This window comes from Periplaneta americana, chromosome 12 (assembly GCF_040183065.1).
Source record: "Periplaneta americana isolate PAMFEO1 chromosome 12, P.americana_PAMFEO1_priV1, whole genome shotgun sequence".
In the NCBI taxonomy this organism is placed as follows: domain Eukaryota; kingdom Metazoa; phylum Arthropoda; class Insecta; order Blattodea; family Blattidae; genus Periplaneta; species Periplaneta americana.
Window position 1 is genome coordinate 138,056,556 of NC_091128.1, and position 23,013 is coordinate 138,079,568.

General features: G+C 36.5%; 1 protein-coding gene and 1 long non-coding RNA gene across 6 annotated transcripts in view; both read left to right on the top strand.

The window, feature by feature from the left end:
* The window catches only part of LOC138710929 (uncharacterized), a 123,582-nt gene extending 114,445 nt beyond the window's left edge, over positions 1-9,137 (top strand). Inside the window, exon 2 of the long non-coding RNA XR_011335325.1 lies at positions 8,896-9,137. This is a non-coding gene — a long non-coding RNA (uncharacterized lncRNA). The remainder of the gene's footprint in view (positions 1-8,895) is intronic.
* jvl (javelin-like) overlaps positions 1-23,013 on the top strand; it is a 569,361-nt gene that overhangs the window by 274,740 nt on the left and 271,608 nt on the right. The window lies entirely within an intron of this gene.

Genomic DNA, 23,013 nt, shown 5'->3' on the forward strand with positions numbered 1-23,013 from the left:
TTCACTTAACTTTAACCCTTGCTTTCTCCGTTTTTAATAAATGGCGCTTGGCCCACTATTGCTCTGAACCTTTCATTTGGATAATTCGAAACCAAGAGTTAATTGATTTCAACTAAAATAGTATCCAGTTTTGAATTGTAATTGTAGAGAAAGCGCGAAAGCGTTTCTTGGTAATCTTGGATGCCGGTGTTAATGATTCCAAGAAATAAAATCATATTTTTAAACTTCATAATGATCGACAAATGGATCAGTGCTACTGTTAACAGATTTCGTACAGTAGAGGAAGCAAGACTTGTTTTCTGACCTTATCATGTGCCGTGGCTGTATCACCAATGGGTATGGAGGGGAAAGATAGGTCACACTGTGCCTATATCGCGGAATTTACTCATTGCAAAAACTCGAGTTCGAGTAGTTTATATGAATTCATGAAGTTCACAAATAAAAAGGCAACGCCCTAGCAACTCACGCCAACAAAACGAGCGCTTCGTGCAAGAGCATTGAGAAAGCGGGTGACGGATGTCGAAGTGTGCACTCAAATCGTGACAATCCGTGGATAATATCCAACGTGTGGGCTAGTAAGAGTTGCGATTGGGTCTTTGTAGCACACTATTAAATTTATGTTAATTTTATGTCCCTTGTTGGTTTTCTTAACGACTTGGCTTGTCTGTAAATAGAAAACATTCTTATTGTATATGGCATTTCTAAGCTATAAACAGTCCAATTCAGGTAGCAGCTCTTTTAGTCTCGTTTTATGTTGTTCATTGTGTTTCGGTAGTGACGTGACATGCGACATGCGTCTTCAGAAGAGGGGCAAGGTTACACATGTGTTCTTGTGACTTTGGGAAAATAACCGGTTTGATTCTTTGCAGTGGCCAACTTTCCTACTTCAGTTCTATTTGTTTTTTTGTTTGTTTTTGTTTTTGTTTTTTTTTTTTTGCTAGAATAGGAACTAAGTTTTCTTTTCTTTTCTTAATATATTATTATTGTATCATTTAATTTTCAAATTTTACCAGTAACTCTACAACTTTTTCCATTATTTCTTTGTCTTGTTGCTTGTATATTCGTAACTGCCAAGCCTCGTATTACACTTTGTGATTTGGGTTCATAAAGACAAACACAATAAAAATATCAACTTTCAGACTAACATAATTTCCTTTCCATGACACGTCTTTATTATTTTATTTAATATCCCTAAACATTAGAGCAGCCGTGGCGAAAATGTAATCGTGCGCCGAGCCACTGTGTAACCTGCAACGTGCATAGCACCTATGTATGGAGAGAGGCGGACACCCGAAGAGGAAGTGAAGCAACTGTCTGACTTATTAACGGATTTTCATTTTCCTTATGTCAGGCACTTAAAATATAATTTTATACAGTAGCCTATAAGGTTACAAACTAATGTTTAGTACGTGTAACGATGAAAGAAATGGACAATAAAACATAGGATACATTATCACAATCTAAAGTTAACTGTCTTCAGAATGTCTCTGCGACAGAGTTTCAAAGTCAGGAATTATGTCACTTACTGCCAGTCGTAGTTGATCACGAAGGTATTAATTGTCTATCAGTCGTAATCTAAATTTGGTTTTTACTATTTTCATTGTTGAAAATAATTTTTCACAAACGTAAGTTGTAGCGAACATGGCTTCAACAGAGCAAGCGAAAGAACGAATCTTCGGATATTTATTTTTTGGCAAAGATTTGAAAAGTTCAACATTTGTCAAGTCCTTACATCTAGCTTTCATTGTAACATTAGGGCTACATTGTAAATCTGTGAGTTTAAATTGAAGACCTAACCGCATTATTCGTACATCTTCTGAAAAAAGATCGAAATAATAATAATAATAATAATAATAATAATAATAACACTTAACCTTTTAATGTTTCATCAGTAACATGTAGTATAATGCCGCTTTATGTTATACAACCGTTTTCCTCGTAATACTTGTGAACAAATCATACATTTAATATTCTCTATTCCTACTTGAAACTTTGTTTTTGTAGAGGTACATGGTTTCGAGAGAAACACTGCGACGAAACGCCACTCGCAGGTCAGAGACAAATACAAATGGAACGGAGTTTGACTCCAGTGAGTGAGAGGGTGGGGGTTGGGGGTGCAAGAGACATGCACAGATATCATTGCGAGCCACAATGTGCTCGTGAGTTACATTTTCGCCACGGCTGCATTAGAGCATTATGTTACCGAGAAATAAAAGTTTAAAAAGATAATGATCATATGGGTTGCTTGGTCCCCAAATGGTGTAAGTCAGAAATTGTCGAAATTGAGTTAGTAGTGCCATCGTATTTTCCATATGGAGAACTATTAATCTGACAAGTGAAAGAAGTCCATGGTACATAAATCTACCAACAGAGTGCATTAGAAGTTTAAGCACAAAAATTGTCGTCTCGCATTTTGTGCCTAGAGAAGTAAGTCACGTACCGTTGATGCATTTGGACAGTCAGCCTACGCGTTTACTCCATCACATATATTTCTGCAGTCCACACCTGTGGAGTAACGGTTAGCGCGTCTGGCCGCGAAACCAGATGCCCCAGGTTCGATTCCCGGTCGGGGCAAGTTACCTGGTTGTGGCTTTTTCCAGAATTTTCCCTCAACCCAATACGAGCAAATGCTGGGTAACTTTCGGTGTTGGACCCCGGACTCATTTCACCTGCATTATCACCTTCAACTCATTCAGGCGCTAAATAACCTAAGATGTTGATAGAGTGTCGTAAAATAACCTGTTAAAATATATTTCTGCATCAGTAGAGGGAATTGTTACTATACTGCGTTGCATAATGTGTGACAGACGACGTAAACATTGCTCTTCCGGGAGAGAAAGAAAAAGGAGAGTTGCCAATCACCCAATGGTACCACGCTTATCTTGAAGTTGGGCGGTCTGAAGCGTTCTACCTTTGCCCAACTTCAAGATAAGTCTGGAATGTGACCTCTGCCATTGGGTGATTAGCAATTATCCTTCTTCCTTCCTCTGCCGCCAATGTTTACGTCACTTGTCAGACATTATGGATCGCAGTATAGGACTACTAAAATTTTTTTATGTAAGGAACGCAAAACCCTATTTTTCTTAGAACAAAGTCTTTTTACCTACACCACTTGACGACCAAGTAGGCCATAGTATGTTGTAAATTTTATGTGATGCTATTCATTAGATTTCCAAACAATGTAATTGGTTATGTAACGGAGTCTGTTGTGGGTGAAAGGAAATAGAAATTTTCTCTGTATGGTTTGAACGTAGACATAAATTGCTTATTGCTCGCTTATTATTAGGTATGTGACCCGACCTTGTTAATAATGGCGCAGTAACAGTGCAATGAATGTCAACTGCAGACTTCATGAAAGCAAGTTATGAAGCGATCATTCAGCGCATGATACAGATGACGTGTGTAATAACTGAATGCATTGACATTAACACGCAATTCTTCATTGACGGCGAGGGCCACTTAACAAGGTTAGAGATTAAATTTATTGAAGTTAAATTGATGTCAGCATTTATTGTAATAATAATAATAATAATAATTATTATTATTATTATTATTATTATTATTATTATTATTATTATTATTATAGTATCGCCATAATAATAACATAATCAAATAATAAGTGCAACAACTTCTAATCACTAGATTGTATACCAATATACAGAGGGTTGTTTCCGATCTCTTGAAACGAATTTTGAATGACGTCATATGCGTCAGAAGTCACTCGACAGCTGAACAGTAGTGAGAGGTGACAGACCAGTAGTGAGTGATTTCATAGCCAGAGTGCACGGTGTCTCACAGCAGCAATGCCCAAGAAAGTCGAGTCTTTTTTGGAGGGGTACATTGCGACCCTTTCCGATGCCAAGTACAGTTAAGTGAATATAAAAGAAGTATGCAAAAAACGTGGTTTCGTTATTTCCAACAAAGGCATCTTCTGTGTACCTAATAAGACTGGTAAGGCTCGGAGGGGATTAATTTGTATCATTTCGGGGGTTGCGGCTTGTGGCGAGGGGTGGATTTGCTTGCTTTTCCCCTCTGGAAATATCGAAAACTAAAGTCTTTCAATGAATCTAGAAAAGGGAACATCATGTTCTATACATATCCTATGCCGATTTAACTAGGGTGCTAAGAGACTAAGACAAAAAATTTCTCGAAGAACGAAGATGGACCGATTAAAGATTAAAACAATAGCTTTACTATCCTGCAAGCTTTTAAACGCAGAAGTATTATGTATTACCAAACATAATAAATTAGATTATGTTTTCCATTTAATGCAGGCCTGGGCGTAAATAACTCGATTGAGTCACTGCAGACCACCTCCTTAACTCCCCACTCCATCTTCCTCGGTGCTTCTAATTGGATCTCTTCCTTTGAAAGCCATTGCTTTTGTTTTGCTGTTACAGATATTCAAACCATATGTACTTGGTTGTAATTAATTTCAATTTGTGAACAGAGTTTTGTGAATTATCTTCTAGGTCTGGTACTATAACTTCATCATCATGATTTTAATAATAATGATGATTAGGTAGTGTCAACAATGATGGTGACAGTACATTGATGAAATCGTCTTCGTCGCCGATGATGATAAAGGTGACGATTATGATAGTAGTAAATATCATGATGATGAAGATAATGACGATTATTTAGTTAATAGCGATCTCTAACGGGTGTTATAACTATTATTAGGGTTGTGGCAACGGTGAAAAATACTCCTTTTCGTAGCTTGATTCATCGACACTTTCACTTAACCCACTACTAGATCATATCGTGAACGCAGATCAATCCACTGCACGCCCTCAAATCCCACCTCTCTATGAAATCTCCCTTAATTACACGTTGATCTCTCCAAGGTTACATAGATCCTCGAATGTGAAAACTGTGCGGCTTGTAGAAAACACAAAATCCAATGAATCAAGACACGCAATAACTTTTGAACTCTGTCAAATATTTTGCAAAAAAATACTGCGATTGCATGATATCCTACTAATCCGCGGAATTGATTTGATGGGGCAGAGAGCACGAGCCTTCGACAACCTTTGAACTTTGTGATGTGTAATTACCCTCAGCTCTCCGAAAGTTAAAAACCGAATGACGTAACCATTTATTTTCTCTTGTGGCAGGTAAATCGATCGTAATATGATTTCGTTAGAATTAAGCAACTCTAGTTCAAAACAAAGCCAAGTTTGTCTGCGATATAATGCCGCAGCAATATCCTGTAGTTACGGTAAATTTTGCAGTTCTGCGTTGGTAGTGTTGTTAGTACCAGGTAAACCCAGCGTCTGGATAGGCATCGCGTGTACTGCCGTCATCTCGTGATGTCAAAACTGCGGAGTTCTCCGTTCTGCCTGGTACCGCTTAGAAATTGATCTCGTGGAGTAGAAATGGTCCCCTTGGCCGAGGTCGTAAGGCCAAATGTTCGCGTATAACGCATTTGACATTGTTCTGACAAGGGTCATTGCATCTTAACAGAAAGCGGTCATAAATTTGTTGAATAAATATGATACAAGCTGTAGTGAATTTATGAACACGGTGTGAAAGTCTCAGCTAGTTTCACCGTGTTGTAGACTGTAAAGCATGAAGAATCATACATTGTTACTGCTACTAGGTTAATTTTTTGTCTTGAAGGTAAAGCAAGAAATGTGTAATATTTTAGATACTGTACTCTCATATTTCACCACTGTGGACATCCCGAGTCGTAATAATATATATTGTGGTTTCTTCCTCTTTTTTAAAGTTATAATGTAATTGATTTTTCACTGTTTGTATAAGTACCGAAATGTATAGGTCTTCGAGACAAATACAGTAGTCATAAAATGTTTCAATTTGTCATTTTAAATTGAGTGAAACTAACAAATGATTTGAGGCCGTGTCTCGAAGCAACATTTACAGCTGAATTGAACTAGATTGTTGACTAAATAGCCGGATGTGATGTCAGAAGTCATGATCCAAAGTTACATAGTGCATAGTAATCAAGTCCAAAGAAAATGCTTGCTTGATTGATGAGCTATTGTTAGTCCACACCTGTGGAGTAACGATTAGAGCGTCTAGTCGCGAAACCAGATGGCCCGGGTTCGATTCCCGATTGGGGCGAGTTACTTGGTTGAGTTTTTTTCTGGGGTTTTCTCTCAACCCAATATGAGCAAATGCTAGGTAACTTTCGGTGTTGGATCCCGGACTCATTTCACCGGCATTATCACCTTCATCTCATTCAGACGCTAAATAACCTGAGATGTTGATAAAGCGTCGTAAAATAACCTGATAAAATAAAAATAAATTGATGACTTGTACACTAAACAAACATGGATGCCTCATCAGCAATTGGAGCTATGAAAACTGAAGATGCTATGAAAGTAAAATATGTTAACCTTCAACATTGATATTGATACTCCAGTACTTTCTATACATTTTTTTTATTGTAATATTTTAGGACCTTATCTTTTCCACATAACTTGCAATGAAACTGCATTAGGACACTGTCTTCTTGCCTAAAATATTACAATATTAAAAAAAATGTAAAGAAGGTACCGGAGTACCGATGCCAATGTTGAAGGTTAACATATTGTTCTACATTTTAGTGCTGCATCGTGATGTCATAGTTTTAAGAAAATAGTCTATGAAGGCCGCTATTCAAACACACATGTTCAAAGCTGTCTAGTGTGTAGTTCACTAGTCAGCTAGTTGCTAGTCACTAGTGTCTAGTATAGAGTTGAGCTTTGAGACATGGCCTGAATACGAAAGTGTCTGACCAGAAAGCTATAGTAATGCATTCATATAAGATTTTTCTTTTCTTATGTAGACGATAAAGATTTTCATTTTACTCTAAATGGATTCAGGCAAATGTGAGGCTTTGGGCTGTAGCTGCTTGAAGGAATAAAGTATGCAGAGAAATCCTCGTTGAAGTCTATGAAGTAATATACTTTCCGGCTCCTAGAATTGGATGAAGTCCACGAAGAAGAATAGAATTTTCGGGCATTTGACTCCTGTAAGAGTAGCAAGCTACGAACTGTTAGATATGGAAGGAAGTGAAGTTATAACACAAGAACACCTATATTAACAAACCAACAAAATCATTCAGAAATGTAGGCAAAATCGGAAAGTCCGATTTTCTTAAATTCAAGACATTATACTGCCCAAAATAGTTCATAAATACTGGCCAAAAGTACGAGGAAGACAAGTCTGTCATTGTATCCATATTTCATTATTCACGCAATGTTCATTGAACAGGAAACCAATAACGCTAACAAACTTGAATTATCATTTCTTCTTCTTCTTCTTCTTCTTCTTCTTCAGTATTTAAAGGCTGAGGTCTTGTTGTCTCTCCCGTCATCCAAGGAACCTCCATATCGTTTTCTTCCTAAGTACCGTACCTCTTTCATTCGGTTTTCTGATTTAAAGCCAATTGTGAGATTCTGGAATATGCTCGTACTAGGTTTCAAAGGTAAGTTGAAAATCTTCAGATCGTTCCTTATAGGCTACAGTATCGGTCGTATTAATAAAAACTCTTATACAGACATTTAACTGTCTTATACTTGCATAATAAATAGCTCGTTTATAAGTCGTGTGTAAATTCCTTCTTAATAATAACTGCATACGTAGTGTATAACAGTATAATTGTTACACAGCTACGCCATAGTTTCGTCATTACTTCATTACAAAAGGTAATAGTAGGCCTATAATAAATGTTGTCTATTAATAATAATAATAATAATAATAATAATAATAATAATAATAATGCATATAAGGAGCACTCGAAAGAGTATTAAGTATGACTTTTGGTCTCAGAAGGACGATTCCTGTTACTATAATATTATGTACGTACTTGTCACCAGATTGACAGTCAAATAAAACAAAATGATTTATTATGTCGTGTATTACTTCTTGACTTAGTCAAAGGAAATTTTATTGATTTCACTTGGCAATTTTACAGCACCTTTACAGACTTTAATGCAATGTTATCAGTCATTGTCATAGAATATAACGTGACTGAAGCGATGATGATGATGATGATAATGATGATATTTTGATGATGCAGCAAAAATTGAGCAGTGGTGATAGGAGAATCGCTGAGATAAGGAGTAATCATTCCGTCAGAAGGAATGTTTCCCCCTATTTTCTTTATCAACGACGAATTACTATGCATAATCGGCCGAGAATCGAAAAACGGGTTTGTTTCTCCCTTTTGGGGACTTAATTAAAGCCGATTTGTAACTGTGACCAGTCGTGTGTTTTGTAATGTCGTACGAGAAGACACGGAGATTAACTTTTTGAAGTTTTTCACCACGTAATTTAAGAAATATTTCTGTCTTTCTTAGAAACGAAAACAATAATACCTGGTTTTCCCCGCAGATCATATAGCTCTTTGTAGACCGGAACCCTTTGAGAGGAGAGAAAAAAAAAGCGGAAAGTTTCCTGTGTTATCTTTCTTGTTTTTCCTTAATTTCGAATTTTTTCTTTTGTTCAGCGAGAGTATGCTCCTCTGCCCCCCCCCCGGATTTCTTTCCCGACTTTCTGACTACACCTCCAGCTCCACACTCTGCTACGAGATAGAGCTGCTTTACTCAAACAGCATGAAGTCGTTATATACACGAACTTTGGAAATTCGTTGTATATACGCATTTGGAATCGCATGTATGACTATTTTTTTTTTCTCTTTTCTGAACTTAATATTTTCTTATTAGCCTGGTTCTTTATACAACACCGGAATAATGTGCTGTAACATTACTTTCAGTATCGTACAGACACGTGGATATATTCTCAGGGTGGAGTCGTTTTAAGCTAATGCAATCATTTCATGTCCGCGTAATTTTCGCTTTGTCATCAGCATGATTCTGTCGGTACATGAGTCATAGTTCATGTGTGAACAATAACAACTAATACAAATAATTTCTTGTGTTGCAGGTAAGTGATTGCTGTGGCCATGCAGATTAATAAATAGATAAATGCTGCAATCCGCGCTGTGGCTGGTAAGTTTTCAGCATCATGTGATTTTATACTGTTTGATTCATTTATTCGGTAATGAAAATGTAGGGAGACTCTTTCCGGTTATACTTTTAATAGAAAGGACGTTTCAGTCTCGCACTTAAAAAAAAAAAAATATTGCATAAATACACGTGCGTTGTGTTAATTAAAATTTATCTTAAGAGTACCAATAAAAGTACGAACAAAATTTCAGCCTAGACAGCCTATTTCAGTAAAAGTAACAACAAATCTCAACCTGGACAGCCTATCTCAGTAAAAGTAACAAAAAATCTTAGCCTGGACAGCCTATCTCAGTAAAAGTTAGAAAAAATCTCAAACTGGACAGCCTACTTCAGTAAAAGTATAAAAAAAAAAATCTGTCTCGATAGTCTTTTTCCAGTAAAAGTATCAAAAATATCAGCCTGAACAGCCTATCTCAGTGAAAGTACCAAAAACTCTCAGCCTGGACAACGTATCTCAGTAAAAGTAACAAAAATCTCGGCCTGGACAGCCTATCTTAGTAAAAGTACCAAAACATCTCAGCCTGGACAGCCTGTTTCAGTAAGAATACCAAAAAATGTCAGCCTGGACAGCATAACTCAGTAAAAGTAACGAAAAATCTCAGCCTGGACAGCCTATCTTAGTGAAAGTACCAAAACATCAAAACATCTCAGCCTGGACAGCCTGTTTCAATAAGAATACCAAAAAATGTCAGCCTGAACAGCATACCTCAGTAAAAGTAACGAAAAATCTCAGCCTGGACAGCCTATCTCAGTAAAAGTACCAAAAAAATCTCAGCCTAGACAGCCTGTCTCAGTAAAAATACCAAAAAATCTCAACCTGGACAGCCTCTCAGTAAAAGTACCAAAAAATCTCAGCCTGGATAGCCTATCTGAGTAAAAGTACCAAAAAATCTCAGCCTGCACTGCCTGTCTCAGTAAGAATACCAAAAAATCTCAGCCTAGACAGCCTGTCTCAGTAAAAATACCAAAAAATCTCAACCTGGACAGCCTCTCAGTAAAAGTACCAAAAAATCTCAGCCTGGACAGCCTATCTGAGTAAAAGTACCAAAAAATCTCAGCCTGCACTGCCTGTCTCAGTAAGAATACTAAAAAATCTCAACCTGGACAGCCTGTCTCAGTAAAAATACAAAAAAATCTCAGCCTGGACGTCTATCTCAAAAAAGTTACAAAAAAATCTCAGGCTGGATAACCTGTCTCAATAAAAGTTACAAAAAGTCTCAGACTGGACAATCTATCTCAAAAAAAGTTACAAAAAATCACAGCCTGAATAGCCTGTCCCAGTAAAAGTTACAAAAATCTCAGCCTGGACAGTCTATTTCGTAACTCGAACCTCGGAGTTCTCGAATTCTAAGCCAGCAGCTAACTCTCAGCCATGTACTCGTGGTTGGTTTCATTAAAGACAAAATGGAGGTCTTTTGCGTGATTCTAACGGTTTATCATATTATGGCGGTTTTATTGCACGGACGTTAATCTCTCTGCACCATCACCCTTCAGCAACATCGTGACGCCTGATAAATTCAATCTGTGTTTTGCCATTATTTCTAACGTACATCTTTTATAACTGTAACGTTAGCACATACTATAAATTCCAAAGGTTGATTAATTACGTTCATATGCACTAAGACCCAACAAAACAGAGTCCAGTCATTGACCAGTCATTTAGTTGTCTGGGTCTTCCCGATAGGGATCTGCATACGATCACAGACAGGTCCTAAAGGCTGTGCACTTTAGTGAGTACTATTCTAAGAGAACTTCTGTTCCACTCTCATTCTAATTCTGGTTGTCATTCCATCGTTGCTTCTAATCTCTTAGGCTCAGTAGTTAAAAATTGAATTATTATTATTATTATTATTATTATTATTATTATTATTATTATTATTATTATTATTATTATTATTATTATTATTGTAATAATTTCAAGAACCACGATCCGATTCCTTCCCAATCCTCATTATCCCTTCATCAGCACCCCCGCGACAGGCTTCCCACCTGTCCCGATGGAGTAAAGGCCCATTCATAATGAAAATTAAACATAACCGTAACATAAACACAGAAGTTTGCGCCCAGGCTACCAAATGGGATCATTCACAATGATTCACATAAGCATTGACATAAACATTACCGTAAGACGTTAACATGAAAGTTTGCAAACTCCAAACTTTCATGCTTATGCTTACGTGATTTGCAAACAGAACACAATCGTGGAGCGCTGAAGTATACGACAGAATATGAGGAAATGGCGTCGTTGTTATGTTTCCATGATTACCAAGTATGCTTCCTGTTATGTTTATGTTCCCATCGTGAATGATGGTATGACTTCTTGATTTTACTGTAACGTTAAGTTAACGCTTACGTTACGTTTAATTTCCATTGTGAATGAGCCTTAACGCACTCAGCGAAACTGCTCGGTAGAGATGACTTAAACGATATTTTCAAGTTTTTTCAACTGTGATTGTGACAATGAAATAAATATCTGTGACTTTTATCGGTGATTTTGTCACACCGATATTTTTATAATATTGATAAGTATGGAAAGTATGCCTGACTTACACCGATATTTTGTCATACCGATAAAATTTAACGGAAAATAATAAAGAGCAGTGAAATGTGAATACTATTCCTCTATACATGCCACACATCAGTGATATATATGGGAAAACCCAACAAATAAATTATGTACACGTACCATTAACAAATAAATACTTAAGTGAACAGTAAGTAACGTGTCAAAAGTTAACCTCATATACCAAGAGGTTATATTGTAGGTAGTCTACTGAATCAGTTGACAATTTTTAAATAATGTAGTTGGATATGGGGAAATTGAGGTTATGTGATTATCTTCATCGTTTTAAAAATTGATTCTTTTTATTGTATATAATATAGTGGATAAATTATTTGAAGTCCTGCATTAACATTATGATATTGAGTCATAGAATAAAAATTAATGAACCAAAAATAGTCGAAAAAACATTGGAAAATAATTACAAAACAGCAGTTTTTCAGACTGGATTATACAGAAGATAAGTAGTCTACTGGTAACCAATGGTGTTATTATTTAAGTCGTTTAATCACTACATCATTCATAATAAGATGGTCAAACTAGCGCTGAAGTAGTTTCGGCGATTTCGGAAGTGAAAATCGTTACATTTATAAGAAATTTTTGTGGAGATGCAGTTGATCGGGTCAAACTAGTGCTGAAGTAGTTACGGTGATTTCGAAAGTGAAAATCGTTGAATTCATAAGGGATTTTTTTTTTTTTTTTTTGTGGATATGCAGTTGATCGTATATGCAAGGCATAACAAAGCCTAAACCAGGGCTGGGCGTCGAGAGCGGATCTAGACTCTAAACGGGGACGCTTAATATTCATCCGTCACTGAATCAACGCTGCGCGGTGTTCGGCGGGGAAGAAAGGGAATGAAGAGAAATCATATGACTCCCCGTGAGAGAGTAGAATCTGCTCATGCTGCCCAGCCCTGGCCTAAACTAACCAAACGTAACCTGTCACAGATTCGTATATGTAAGGTGTATAAACAGAGTACGAAGGGAACTACCTCAACGCTAGTTTAGCTGTTGATCGTATATGTCCAGGCATAATAAAAGCTTAAACTAACCAAACCTGACCTGTCATAGATTCATATATTCGTATGCAAGGTGTATAAGCGGAGTACGCTAGTTTATCTAAATAATTTGCCCACCATATTAGCCTATATGCAATAAAAAAGATCAATTTTAAAACAATGAAAAATAATCGCATAACCTCAGTTTCTCCATAGGCTAATCAACTACATTTAAAAATTATCAACTGATTCGGTAACTATCCAGAAAAGCTACACCAAATGAAGGCATAATTTTCTTTTCCTTCACTGGCTTTTGTGATATGTACAGACCGATTATTTAGTCCTGACAGCTCAGCGACGCGAAAGAGGGGAAGTAATAGGAGGAGTGGAGAGAGTTTCGGAGTAGAGATAAGGGCGATTGGTCAGTAATAATAACCCAAACACCCCTTGGCGTAACTAAATGGACTCGCCTGTCCCAGGCGCACATCTCCGGCGACTGTCAGGACTAAATAATCGTACTGTATATAGGGGTAAAGACGTGGTCTTAGTTTGCAGCCACAAATACTTTCAACACAAAGTCGTTTGGTACCTGTATTACATCATTGTAGTTCCTTCCCGCTTGTTACTTATTACAAACATAACATGAGAAAGATCCAGGGCGAATTACTTGGGAAATGATCAGATTCTCTGGAATTGCTTCCGGATCTCTCGAGTGTTATATTTGTAACAAGTAGGGGCAGGGGGGGGGTGGTTACAACAACCGCAACGAATTACGAAGTTCAATGCATGGTTTGGTCTTCTTCCTATTCCATTTTACTTTTGGATTTATATTTTTGGAAGTACGTAACAGTTAATTTCTTTTTCTTTAGAGTGCAGTCACTCCAAAGAATAAGTTTCTGCTGCTTCCAGCCTTCTTGTTTAAAAGTGAATTAAAGTTGCGATCGCAGAATTTGCTCGGCGTGGGATAGGCACGTTATAGACTTGCAGGATGTCATTTAGATTCATCGTTCTGCTATTCTTGAAATGTTCTACTCTGTGTAATTTGTGACAGTGAAATGTCTTTATGACGAGACTTTCACTGCTACTCGTGACTGTATGACATTACTTGTAATATGTCGGCCTATTTTTTTAACCGTTTTGCTAAAGTACACTTACTGGATGAACACAGTTTTTTTTTTTTTAGATCTTTGTAATTCTGCCTTTTCTTTTAATTTATCACACAAATCAGAAATAAAATTACATTTGACACACTTAAATTACTTGCTTGATCTCTCATTCAGAACAGCTATTAACCAAGGTGGTTTAAATCAAGAAGCAAGGCCATTATCATTATGACATTAGTTTGTAAGAGTTGTCCTTGTCTCCATGCATTAAGGCTTCGTAAATGCGATGGATTTATTCATTGACTGCTATGAATAACAAGATTAAAGGAGTTTCTTTGAAATGATACATTCTTACAACTTACATATACAGTAGAACCTCTATTATCCGTAGTAATGAAGGGGATGGACTGAACGGTTAATCGAAAAAATCGTATAATCCGTACCATAAAAAAAATTAAATGCGTAATACACAATGTCGTAATTTCCTTCGTGCCTTGTGTTTATCGTACTATGTAGTGGATTAAGAGTTTATTAAAAGTTTGATTGTCAATGACTGGTTCTTAAGGGTCAAGGGTTGATGGTTGATGATTATCTTGGAAAGATAGGAATACTTGAAGTTTCGTCCTACTTCATAATATACCGTATCTTTATTTATTTTTTTCTTTTGTTAAATCGCGTACAGTTGTAACGCAAGTCTCCTACTCTGAAGCAGCATTAACCACAGTTTCTTATTTCCAAAACTTCGAAATTATTTGTATTTTTTTTTTCGATTATTAACAAAATACGTTTTCTTTTGACAACTATGGAAGACATTATGTTTGCATATGTTACTGTATACAGTAGGGTCACCCGAATAGTAAGGATAAGGATGAATTGTACACGGGTTTGTGGAAATTCTTGGGGCAATTTCTTTGGAAGCAAGTAGGGCCTAGCGATTATGTTACAACTATTTCTGTTGCCGACAGCGAAATATTTCTTCTTCATACTTTGTAGTAAGAGTAAAATCTTGCAATAATCTTCTGTAGAAAGAAACTATGTAGAAACATAACATACAATACTTCAACAAAATGAAAATAGGAGCTAGAAAAAAAAGTCGGATAATCCGACAATCGGTTAATAGGGTGACGGATAATCGGGGTTCTACTGTAAAACTTTGCTGACAATGAACATGTTTCCTCGAAGAACAAGTTGGAGAAATGAAGTTGATGGTGCTGTTCTGTAAGAAAATAAATAAATACCTAGTTTCGGTGCCTCCAGGAGGAGGACATTTGAGGTCTGTAGTGAGGTTCAAAATATCGCAGTTGGGTAAGAAACCTTCTTTGAGCTAAAACCTGTAATTTCTAAAAATTTCCAAAAATTAAGCAGATCTGGCAAACCCGTATCTTCCCACAAGTAATGGGAGGGGGACATAGAGTTGTAAGGAAGTAAGTGGTATGAGTAGGAGAAATTGTAACATTCAGCATTTTGATTCAGGTATTGAGGAACTTTCCCATGCAGTCGGCATCTACTTAAAAAGCCTTCTTGTTAAATCTGAGCGAGTAGTCACGGTAAACATGACTGATAATATTTGTATTTACAGTGACTCTTGCCTACACATGCGTACAGAATTCAACAAGTCAGCCCATTTATTAAAACTTTCTCTAAAACAAAGGGTTTTTAAGTCTCCGTACTCTCATTTTCCCCTTAAAATGTTGGAGGTCGCAGTTTCTAATTCAGCAAGCGTTTAAAGAAAGCGGTCGGCCTCTCACATCCTTGTTGTCCGATAAAATGAATCAAAACGTTAACACATTATTGCTTAAATTATTTATACCAATAGAAAGTGAAAGGTCTTGGCCTGTCTAATAATAGAGGTAGTCTTTTGTTCATCGGTGAATGTTAAATTAAACTGTTACATTAACCAACACGCAGGCATGACATGCTGATTGAGCTACATGCTAACAGGCGGTGGCGTAACGCAATGGTCACGAAGTGTATCAAAAACTTGACTTCCTACTATCGCCTCCTACGGAAGATAATTTTTTTATCCGTCAACAGTTTAATATTTTGTTCTTCGTGAAAGACTGTACTAAAAATACGCATATATGAAGTTTGTGCGTGCGTGTGGAGTTCGTGACTATGGTCTTCGTCTTGTTTTCATTTATCTTCATTCCATAGTGCTCAAAGCTGCCATTTAGCTTCAGTAAGATATCCCTTAGAATCATCTCCTTTTCTGCTAACAATAATAATAGTAATAATAGTTTTATTTTCCCTGGCAGAGTTAAGGTCATCAGGCCTTCTCTTCCACTCAACTAGGATCAAATCACATACAGAAAAATACATACCGGTATACAAATATTAACTTAAAAATAATAGTAAACATAATAAAGTGAAAAAGAGAGATTGAATACATATATACAATCAGTATTAACTTCAAAATAATTTTTTTATAAAAAAAAGCCGCCCTAAATAAGGGTTCGAATAGATCGGCCTACTAATCAATTCATAAAAAATAATCATGAAAACCAATTATGTGACAGTTTGAAAGGAAAAAGAAAACATTAAGATAAATGATATGAAAACATAGGAAATCATTTACAATAAAAGTTTGTTGGGTACAAATGACTACTAATTATAGCTAAGAATGATTTTAACACATGTGATCCTATGGCATAAATCGTTGCATCAGAAATGTTAAATTGTTGAAGTTGATTTAAAGTTTCTCGTGGGATCGTGCCACGGGCACCGAACATGAGCCCAAAAACTGTCCAATGTGTGATGTGGTATTGTACTCCAAGATGCTGACAATAAGGCTCATATATGACTTGTTTTTCACGACACACCTCTTGTGGCTGTTGCTCGTGCATCTCGAAACGGATTATGGGATCAAGAATGACACCTTTATCCTTCTGCCGATCAATTATGATGATATCAGCACGTCTAGTAGAGTCATCAGAAGAGACGCAACCAACCTCCTCAAACCTCATAGGAAGCATTCTGACGGATTAAAGATGCGATGAGAACGAACCGTATTATGTCTGTTGATTCGGAGCAATTCTCCATGATGGCAGAAACCCAAGACGTGAGGAAGCGTTTCTTGCTTTATATATAATAAAAAAAGAGACTGAATACATAATCACAAACAGGAAAATACATTCTAGTATACAAGTAGTAACTTAAAAAAAAAAAGAATTAATACATATGAATATAATCTCACAACTAAAGGAATAGTAGTCCACACCTGTGGAGTAACGGTCAGCGCATCTGGCCGCGAAACCAGGTGGCCCGGGTTCGAATCCCTGTCGGGGCAAGTTACCTGGTTGAGCGGCAGCGAATTCCATGAGCGGGCCATGGCTATTGTGAAAGAACTTGAGTACTGAGATGTCTGATGACGTGGTATTGATAGCAACAGATTGTGCTGTGAACGTGTATTACGATTATGATGTGAAGCTAGGAGAGTAAACCGAGAGGCAAGGTAGTTGGGTGTGGAATCATGTATAATTCGATATAGCAGACAAAGAGAATGTACTAATCGTCCATCTTGCAAACGGAGCCAGGAGAGTCGTAGAAAATATTCCGATATATGATCATGTCGGCGGATATTGAAAATAAATGGGACGCAGACATTATGTACACGTTGAAGTTTTTGAGAAAGTTCAGCACTTAGGACGCTATATAACACATCACAATGGTCAAAGTGAGGCATTACAAGGGTGTGTACTAGAATTTGAGTTTAGTAGGGAGGAAATTTTTCAGGCGTTTCAAAGAATGCATGATAGAGAACGCCATATCATCAGCAAATCTTATGCAGTTTTTTCTTCTTCCTCCTACTATCACAACTTCCATGCTCTGAAAACAGTTCTTCACTAAATCCTCCAAGTAGATGTTGAACAGGGTGGTGATAAAGGGCATCTTTGATTTACTCCTGTCCCTATTTCGCTTTCTTCTGACATTTCTTCTCCTATCTGACTTCGACTCGTTGTTTCATATAAAGGTTACTTACTGAACAGTCTCCTCTCGTTCCAATCCACGCCAATTTTCTTTAGGATACCGATCAGTTTATTCATATCCACTCTGTCAAATGCCTTTTCTAAGTCCACAAATACCATATACATTTCTTTATTCTTCTCTAGGTATCTTTCACCGATTGTTCGTAGTAGTCCAATTGCATCTCCCGTACCTCTTCATACTCATATTAATAATCTTTAATTAAAATGGTTTGGTTTGCTTAGACTTCGCAACGTATTTTGATTTGCTTTTCCTTAAAGGCCGATTCACGATAAACCTGGAACGGAAACGGAAACGAGAACGAGAACGGAAATAATGTCAAAATAAGTGTATTTAAATGTGAGCGTTCACCGTAGTTAATTGTGAATGCTCACATTTAAATACATTTATTTTAACAATATTTCCGTTGTCGTTCTCGTTGTCGTTTCCGTTCCAGGTTTATTGTGAACCAGCCTTAAAGCTTTCTTTGACGACTCTCATTTCGTATAGCATAATAAAGCTGTAGAATAAAACAAAAGCGAGTTTACCGTCAATTTCTTCTCTTTGCCTATCACAGATTTCTTCTATTTTACATCCCTATGATCATTTTCATCATACGTGAGGGGATTTGATTAGTTCCACTTAATACTTGATTCCAGCAGTTGTTGCTCACAGCGAAGGTTTTACTAGGTGACACTGCATGTCTGGAAACATAATCATCCTGTTCTACAGACCTGCGCACGCCATATGCTAGTTAAAAGGGGAATTACTATACTGGGATATGCTTTAGTGGCAGTCCGTTGATTTACAGACACATACTTCGCCATTGTCTTTGGCTCGTAGTTATTTACGCTAATAAACTAAATTGGTAATTTAACACTGCTACTAAATCAACTTGACAATAGGGAAAACTATAAATGGATAGTGTATGCTGTTGGTCCAATATTCGATAGCCATCTGTCGTAACTTTCAGTTACGATCTGCTAGTAATTTTCTCTTTTTATATGTCTATGTTTTTGTATACTTTTACTTTTCTGTAGTAAATAATACCACGAAAGTGTTTCAGCGTTAAAGAGTTCTACATAACTTACATGAGCGTTTTCATTATTGACCATTTGGAAAAATGTAAGTTCTGTGTTGAGTCTAAGTAATGTCATTCTTAATTTGTTTGTGAAAATAAGAAAACTATGTTTCGAAATGTCTCCTGTGCATTATGAATCATTCGTGGTAATCTTATCCCAGTGAGGTGATATCGATAAACGTTAGTATTACACATAACTAGAGCCCGGATGTTTAGGCATTTATAACAGTTAAATTAAGCAGGCAAAAAAGGCATTATAATAGTACATTGTTCGATTCCCGGTCGGGGCAAGTTACCTGGTTGAGGTTTTTTTCCGGGGTTTTCCCTCAACCCAATATGAGCAAATGCTGGGTAACTTTCGGTGTTGGACCCAGGACTCATTTCACCGGCATTATCACCTTCGTCTCATTCAGACGCTAAATAACCTAGATGTTGATAAAGCGTCGTAAAATAACCTACCAAAAAAATAGTACATTATGCAACGAGCCTATAATGATAGTAATTAAGACGCGAGTATGTTTGTTTATGAAACGAGCGCGAGCGAGTTTCATAATTTTCATACGAGCGTCTTAATTACAATTATAGGCAAGTTTCATACGACTTTTTATGCTCGACCATATTTCTAACTTGAAATTATTCAGAAGTATTCATTTTCTTTGTATCTGACTGAAGATCGGAAGTGACCTTGTGCATAGCTCGTGTAAGATGTGCGCAGACACGAAAGTATTGATTTTTTCCGAGGAACAATAATGTCATTTTCCAATAATGTAGAGAATAACATGAACTAATTTTGATATAACCTGGAAATTGATTTAGAATTGAAAAACGAGGTGACAAATTGAATTTATTTGAATATTATTTACAATTAACGCTAATTATTATAATAACAGAACATAACCTTCTGCGACAGTATTGGATTTCCAGCCTCCGTGACGTTTCCCTCGTTGTCTTTCGATTGCATATCCGAGAATAATCGAAAACCTGAACTTTAATGAATAGGTGTATTTTAATGACATGCATTAAAGGACTGTTACCAGGTGTATAATTACTACATTTCGGCATGGTCGAGCATAAATTTTAAAAAGACATTATATCTTTTAGCAGTAAATTTAAATTATATCAACATAACTCACATTTTTACTTTGTAGTTGACACATACTGACTTATAAAACACTTTTTTTTCGTGATTAACTGTCTTTTCACAAACCTTACATAACAAAACTGTTCTATCGGTTGAAAACACATGGGCACCAAATTCACTACTGTAAGCATGAAGTTTACTTTTTAATGGTTTACTGAATTTAGGCATTCTAGCTAACCGGTCTTATACCTTCTATCACCCGACAATAACTGACTGTCCCTCATTAAAATGTTTTTCTCCTACAATAATAAACACGTGTAGCACAAGCAGAACTGCACGCATTGTATTCTTCACCTGGCATAATAGGAACATTAAAAATCCAGACGTTTGAGATGGGCAGGGCATGTAGCACGTATGGGCCAATCCAGAAATGCATATAGAGTGTTAGTTAGGAGACCAGAGGGAAAAAGACCTTTGGGGAGGCCGAGACGTAGATTGGAGGATAATATTAAAATGGATTTGAGGGAGGTGGGATATGATAATAGAGACTGGATTAATCTTGCACAGGATAGGGACCTATAGCGCGCTTATGTGAGGTCGGCAATGAACCTGCGGGTTCCTTAAAAGCTATTTGTAAGTAAGTAAGTATTATTGAATTAGGAAGAAACACCTTAAAAAGGCGAAATAAAAATTGGCTCTATCACTTTGATTTACCCCAAATCACATTTATATCTATGAAAATAATGATTTACTTCCATCCAGTGAAGAAGGCATTTTGCCACACATCCGGGCTCTACACATGACACTATTAAATTTACGGATGTCTTGCCGCCATAAACCAGGCTCTTTAAATACTTGAAATCGAACTCAGAGCGTAAAGGCTGTTCACAATAAACCGGAAACGAGAATCGGAACGAAAACGAAAACGGTAAAATTGTTAAAATGTGTACATTTAAATGTGAGCATTCGCAATTGACGAAAAGCTTGCCGGAGCCAGGGATCGGGAACGGAGAGTTGGCCAAGTTTCAACTTCGGCGTTCACGTTTCCGATCACAGCCCACTAGATTCATTCTATTGCCATCTAAAAGCTATTTTGTCGTCGTATATTTTGTAGCAAGAAGACCGTGACTTAACCTATGCATTATTTTGTTCTGTGCTTTGCATCATGGAGCAAGTTTTATTTCATGAGATTCTAATATCGAGTGTTGAGGAAAATCCTCACGTTTACGATAAGCGGAGCGCCTCGTATAAATATGAGAAATAGCTGCATCTTTGAACACCGATCGTAAGTGAATCATATTTTATTACTGTATTGGTTGTATTACACACTACATATTCATGCTTCAATTCAATAACTACTGTTGTTTTCATTTTTGTTATATTACAAATGTTTCTTCTCCAATTATTTTACGTCATGGTAGACTTAAAATAGATTGTGATAATAAAGATGCATGGGCATATTTATAGTACCGCACCTAATGAAATGTTTCAGTTGAATTTTCGAAGTTAGTTAACCTGTGTTTATGTTGGCTGCCTTGCACTCATGAAAGAACGCCATTGATCAATTATACAGAAATAACATCAGAATACGTAATATCGTCCACACCTGTGGAGTAACGGTCAGCGCATCTGGCTGCGAAACCAGGTGGCCCGGGTTCGAATGCCGGTCGGGGCAAATTATCTGGTTGAGGTTTTTTCCGGGATTTTCCCTCAACCCAATACGGTGCTGGACCCTCTGACTCATTTCACCGGCATTATCACATTCATATCATTCAGACGCTAAATAACGTAGATGTTGATACAGCGTCGTAAAATAACCCAATAAAAAAATACGTAATATCGACTTTACGTATCGTTATTGACATGCATATCGATATGCATAGTCGTCTATGTTCTTGGTTTATTGTGAATCAAAAATTTTCATATTCACGTCCTCTAATTCTCGTTTTCATTCTGGTTCTCGTTCCCGGTTTATTGTGAACCAGCCGTAACTGTTTCTTCAGCATTCGTTAAATAAAGATTACGCAGGAGGACTTATGCTTAGATAATAATAATAATAATTTTGTGAATGGTAAAGAAAGTTTAAAAAAAGGCTAGGAAGTTAGAAAGTTAAAAATGTACCAATTCAAGTATGTGCGTAAAATGACTATTATATTCGTAATTAATACATTTATAGAAAAAATGAATTTATAAAAAAATGATGATGGCTTGATGACAATTATTATTACTTTATAGTATTATTTTCATTTATATCATATTATTAAACCAAATAAACCAGTAAAGTGTATTTTTTTTACTGAATATGTCTCAATTTTAGCGCATATTTCAACAGTTCTTACTACATATTTTCAGGTTTTTTTAGTGCATAAAGTTCCTTGGTTTAGTCATTACTAACGGTTTATCCTGTGTATGAAATGCTGTTCGTAATGCTTATATAAGTGCAGGCAATTTTGACATGATTTGCCATTTACATAATAATGACCAGTTTTATTCCAAAACCTTAAGTATTGTTCCTTCATTATAAAGATAAGCGAAGGAGAAATGAAATTATGATGAAAACCCAGTTATCAGAAATAAATGTCTTCCAGGAACAGGTTTTTATGTTCCACCTACTGTACATGACACTTGTGTAACTGTGGATTAACCGTAGGTGTATGAAGTTTTGGTGAACGAATGTGTGCGTGGTGACCTACAACCTTCCTTTATAATCTGAATATGAAAGGTTTCTTGAAACTTCTTAAAACTTTTCCTCGTCAAACTTATAGTTCACAAATTTCATAGCGCATAATGAAGAATATGGAACTTCTACTTTTCCGCTGAAAACACTTTAATTTGTAAATTCAATATGAAAGCTTAATAAAGTCCTGACTTTGTGCAAAATTTCTTCTTTGTCTCATTTCGTGTCAACATTTACGCAGTAGAACAAAATGTTTAACAAGTCGCAATTTAGGTGATTCTCATGTAACGAAGATCTTTAATGCGACTTGTAGAATATTTCACGTTTAAAGAAGTAGTTAAATAGGCAACTTAAACTGATTTAATCTAAATTAAAATGTTTAGTTGTGTTGGTATTTTTACGAAGAGTTGCTGATTACTTATATAGACAATAGGCGTAGGATTAGCCGACTATTAGAACGTCGGCTTTCCACGGAGAAGACTTGGAATTATATTTTGACGAATGCAAGTGGAATTTATGGTGGAGAAATACTGGGTGTTCATTTCAAAGTGTGTCATGACGTCACTGTTGAGT